Raw genomic sequence first — 5,305 nt, forward strand, 5'->3', positions numbered from 1 at the left:
TTTTGAAAATCCTGCCGAGTGTAGAGCAAACCTCCCACTCAGGGGCTTAGCTGCAGCCCAGTGCTCGCCTAAGTTTTTTGAAAATCCTATCGAGTGGAGAGCAAACCTCCCATTCGGGGGCTTAGCTGCAGCCCAGTGCTCGCCTAAGTTTTTGAAAATCCTACCAAGTGGAGAGCAAACCTCCCACTCGGAGGCTCAGCTGCAGCCCAGTGCTCGCCTAAGTTTTTGAAAATCCTACCGAGTGGAGAGCAAACCTCCCACTCGGGGGCTTAGCTGCAGCCCAGTGCTCGCCTAAGTATGACGAGGTACAAGTCGATTGCAATCTGTGCTTCATCCCTACCGACAAAAGTGCATCACAAGCGCTAGCATATATTCCGAGCAAAGGACAACGTTCGGTCGAAGGCAAATGCAAACATATTCAACGGCAAACCCAAGTTCAGATAGCGTCCTACAGATCCAGAAGTGCTCAGGCACCAAGCCTGTTAAAGTTTACCGGTTACAAAAACCACTCGGCATTCCGAGGCAAATTTAAGGCATCAAGCATAGAAGTTTTTTACACCTCCTGCGGAGGAATGGAAGGTGCGACAAATTCGTCAAGGTCGATTCCATCTACGATCCGAGTGGCAGCAGCAATGAAGGTCCATGAAAGATCGGAAGTCATGCTTCTTGGTATTGGCCACCTTGAGAGACGCCAGCTTGTCCTCTCGCGCGTCCTTGCAGTGAACACGGACCAGAGACTGAGCAACATCGGCATCGCACCTGGAAGAAGACTTCTTCCATTCTTGCACTCGACTTAGAACTTCGTTCAGTCGAGTCATCAGAGACTCGAGGTCATTTTGAAGAGTTTCTCCTGGCCAGAGTGTTGTGTCGATGCGCGACGTTGCAACCTTCAGTCTCGCAAGATAGTCGACCACAGCAGCAATGCGAGACTCGAGATGGAGCACGTTCTTGGCGGCTTCATCCTTCACAGGAGAGTTGATGGGGTCCAAGCCAGTCTCCACTCGACTAGTCTCCTCTTCAAAGTTTTGGCAGAATTCTGTGGATACAACCCAAAGATAAGCTAAGAGTCCTACAATAAGTCAGTGATTACCAGTCGGATATAAGGGGTTACCTTCGAGCATGAGGAATAACTTCTTGGCGAGTCCACCCAGATAAGCCTCTAAGTCGTTCTTCTTTCCCGCCAGCTCGCTAGCCTTATCACTCAGGGCTATCTTGTCATTCTTCAATCGACTGGCCTCCTTGTTGGCCGCGTCGAGAGCAGCTTTCAGGTTGGTATTCTCCACTTCAAGTTTGCTGATTGAAGCCAGCTTCTGTTCTGCAAGTTTCGTCTTGTCCGAAGAGACTTTCTGCGCCTCGACAAGGTCAAGGTCCTTCTTCTTCAGAGCATCCCTCAGTTTATCTGCAAAATGACAGTGAGATTAGACTTACGAATGGACAAGAAATAAGGGCAGTCATCAAGGTTCTCACCAAACATACCTTTTGCCTCTTCCTTCGCCTTCGTGAAGTTCTCCTAGACAAGCTTCAGATCAAGTTCGAGCTGGATATGCTTGTTCTCCAACTCAGTATAATGAGCCACGAGCTCACAAGATTTCTGCGAAAGATCAATCGACAGACGTCAAAAATAGGTCACTTCCGAGTGACTAATAGAAAAATCATAGTATTTCTAAGACTACAGCCGAATCAAAACATTCAACTGTAGTCTCGGGGACTACACCCAGTGGGTGCACTCAGCGTGCCCCCACTAGTTCTATCAGCTCGGGTTGATCAGTCGACCAAAAGAGACAGAAAGGCTAACTACCAGCAGTTGGACACAGTTTAAAAAAAAGTTCTTCAGACCATAGTCGACTACCAGCAGCCGACCACTGTCTCGGGGACTACACACAGTGGGTGCACTCAGCGTGCCCCCACTGGTTCCATGATTTTATTCGACCAGATCGAATGAAGCAAGCAAAAAGAGAAAAAGTTCAAGACATAAAGACTACAGTCGACTGCCAGCAGTCCACCATAGTCTCGGGGACTACACCCAGTGGGTGCACTCAGTGTGCCCCCACCAATCCAGACATTCCAATCGACACACCTACTGGGTGTATGACAGATACTAAGATCTTCAGAAAGAAAATTGTCAGGTATCATATCCTAACAGAACAGGCGGTGGTCAACTAACCTAGACATTGCTCTGAAGGGCCGAGCTTGCATCATAAGCCGCTTGGCTGGCGTCTCGGATCGCCTTCACTTGCTCCATCATGACCCCAGCTTGACGTATAGCTTCTTTAGCAGCGCCTGCTTGGTCCTCTGGGACGTGATGGGTGGAAAAAAGAGAAGGCATTGCACTCGACGACGGTGGGTGAGCACTCATCAGCGGCACAGCAAAGGATACATTAGTCCGAGTGGCGTTGCCCTCCTCCGGAACCAGCGCATCAGGTGCTGATACGACCTGAGCAGCCTTGCCAGCAGATGCCTTTCTGTTCCTCCTCTGCCTCAGTGGCTCCTCATCATCATCATCAGGAAGATCAATGATGATATTAGGTGGAGCTACAGGAAAGATTCAAAAGTTAAAGATGAAGACCCTATCGACCGAAAGCGGAACTGCAGGAATCGTACCAGGGTTGGAAGTGGCAGCGTCCTCCATTTATTGATATTCATGTCTTATCGAGGTCTCAGAAGTAGCAGTGCTGCAGTTTCAGAAATCAGTCGGTCAGCGAACGAATCGACCAAGAGTAAATCCATGCAAAACAAGAAAACACAAGTTATGCCATTACCCAGAAATAGTGGGAATCGCCATCCTCATCTTCGGCAGGGCCTTCATTGGTTTTGACGACACCGCTCGGAGTTGCTTTGGCGCTTTCTCAGTCAGCACCGGAGAGGTCGTCCAAGGACGCTTGGTCGACTGCACAACAGGCACGACCCCCTTGCCGCGCTCGACTGCAGGGTCATGAACGAGCTTGGTTCTCCTTTCAGTACGGGGAGGTTTGACTACCTCCTCCTCTTCCTCATCAGAGCCAGCATCTTCCTCACCCTCGTCGCCCTCCGACTCCCACTCCTCCTGACTTCTTTGGTCCGTTCTTGCACCCTGTTGGGCATCGAGTACATCTCAGTAGTGATCTGTAAGACAACAAACAAGACAAAAGTCAGTCGACCGAATTGCAGCAAAGCAGAATGAAGCAAACAGAGTCACAGTCAGAGAAATGTGGTCAGACCTTGTCTGGTTCATATGACTGGTCGAGTGGCAGGATCCTCCTGGCTCCACGGGGATTATCTTTGTTCCCTGTGATGGCAGTCATCCACCTCTCCAGAGTGGCATCGTCGACCTCCTCTGGGTGGACCCGAGTGGTGTCTTCAGTACCAGAGTACAACCACATTGGATGGCCCCGATATTGAAGTGGCTGAATGCGCCGTCGAAGGAAAACCTCCAGAAGATCCATGCCAGTCACTCCGTCGCGAATGAGCTGGACTACGTGCTCCACCAACATCCTAACATGAGCCTTCTCCTCCGGAAGCACCTTCAGAGAGGATGGCTTGTTCACTCGGTCCATGGAGAACGGGGGGATGCCAGTCGACTGCCCTGGCATCGACTGGTCTTGGCAGTAGAACCAGGTCGACTGCCACCCCCGAACTAACTCGGGAAGGGTCATGACTGGAAAGGCACTCTTACTCCTCATCTGAACCCCAAGACCCCCACACATCTGGATTACTTGGGTTTTCTCGTCACTCGGGCTAGCCTTTTTCACCGTCTGAGAGCGACAGGTGAAAATGTGTTTGAAAAGGCCCCAATGCGGCCGACAACCCAAGAAGTTTTCGCACAAAGACACGAAGGCGGCGAGATAGGCAATGGAGTTGGGTGTGAAGTGGTGGAGTTGTGCCCCAAAGAAGTTCAGAAACCCCCGAAAGAAAAGATTCGACGGTAGAGAAAAACCGCGATCAACATGGGTGGCTAAGAGGACACACTCACCCTCCTGAGGCTGCGGCTGCCACTCCATCCCCGGAAGCCTTGCTGACCCATGGGGGGTCAGCCCTTCATTGGCCAGGTCGTCGAGGTCTTTCTGGGTGATGGTTGAACGAATCCAGTCTCCCTGGATCTAGCCTTGCAGCAAGTCGGACCGCGACGAGGATCCGCCGCGACTGGTTGTCGTGGTCCTAAGTCTGACAGTAGAATGGGGGGTAGGTATGGAGAGGCAAGATCCTAGCTATGGAGTAGTTGTGTACGCAAGGGATTTACGAGTTCAGGCCCTTCTCGGAGGAAGTAACAGCCCTACGTCTCGGAGCCCGGAGGCGGTCGACTGGATTATGTGCATATGAGTTACAGGGGTGCCATCCTTTACACTGAGGAGGGGGTGGCTTATATAGAGTTCGCCAGACCCCTCCGGCCCTCAGTTATGCAGGGTTTAAAGTACATTAAGACAGGGGGTTAATGGTAACGCCCTCATAAAGTGCCATGAAGACTATTAAAGCTACTTAATGACAGACCGTTGCATGCTGAGTGACTTTAGGTCTCCTGGCCATCGAGTGGTTAGCTTCATGGTCGAGTGGCTATCTTCATCGTCGAGTGTCCTTGAGTTCGTCGAGTGAAGTCCCTCTTGGTCGACTGGAAGGTAGCTTCTTCTATGGATGTCCTTGGGTAGGGCATCCTAGATAGGTCCATGACCCTACCCTAGGTACATGACTTCATCATTAGCCACTGAATGGATCGAGGTTCGAGTGAGGAAGGGGTTGATAATTTTCTCTGACCTATTTCCCGTGCTCTGATTATGTCGTATCCTGGATCAGCAATTTTTCTTTTTTGGCATTGGCATTAACTTTTCTTTCAGTCGCCTTGATCCATTCCTTTCTTCTGTCGAGTGAACTTTTGAACTTAGTGAACTTCCGAGCGACGGATCGCAGGAAATCTATCGTCTAACAGATTGATCTGCCGTTAGCGGATTTTGTGGGATCCGAATTTTGGGAAGTGCGCGAAGCGGGGCAGACCGCGGTACTCAGATGTGATAAGGCGTGGACGCCTCGATTTCTGCGCCGCCTTTTTCGCCACGTATCATGCGTGCGCGACTGTTTCGGGATGTGACAGGACCGCCCGGGCCTACTTGTCAGCCACTCGGAAGCGTCCTTATATAAAGCGCCGGGCGAGGGTTTTTGAACAGTGCCTTCTCATTCTCCTCTCTACCCTCTTTGCCTCCGCCCACTGTGCCTTCTCTCGCCTCCGCCTATCCACTCCTCGTGTGCTTCGCCGGCGACAATGGTGAAGGAGAAGACTGCGGCCTTGGAGCGCGCAAAGAAGGCGACGGCGACGGGGAAAGCGAAGGGGAGAGCGTCC

Source organism: Triticum aestivum, chromosome 1B, assembly GCF_018294505.1.
Source record: "Triticum aestivum cultivar Chinese Spring chromosome 1B, IWGSC CS RefSeq v2.1, whole genome shotgun sequence".
NCBI classification, from domain to species: Eukaryota; Viridiplantae; Streptophyta; class Magnoliopsida; order Poales; family Poaceae; genus Triticum; species Triticum aestivum.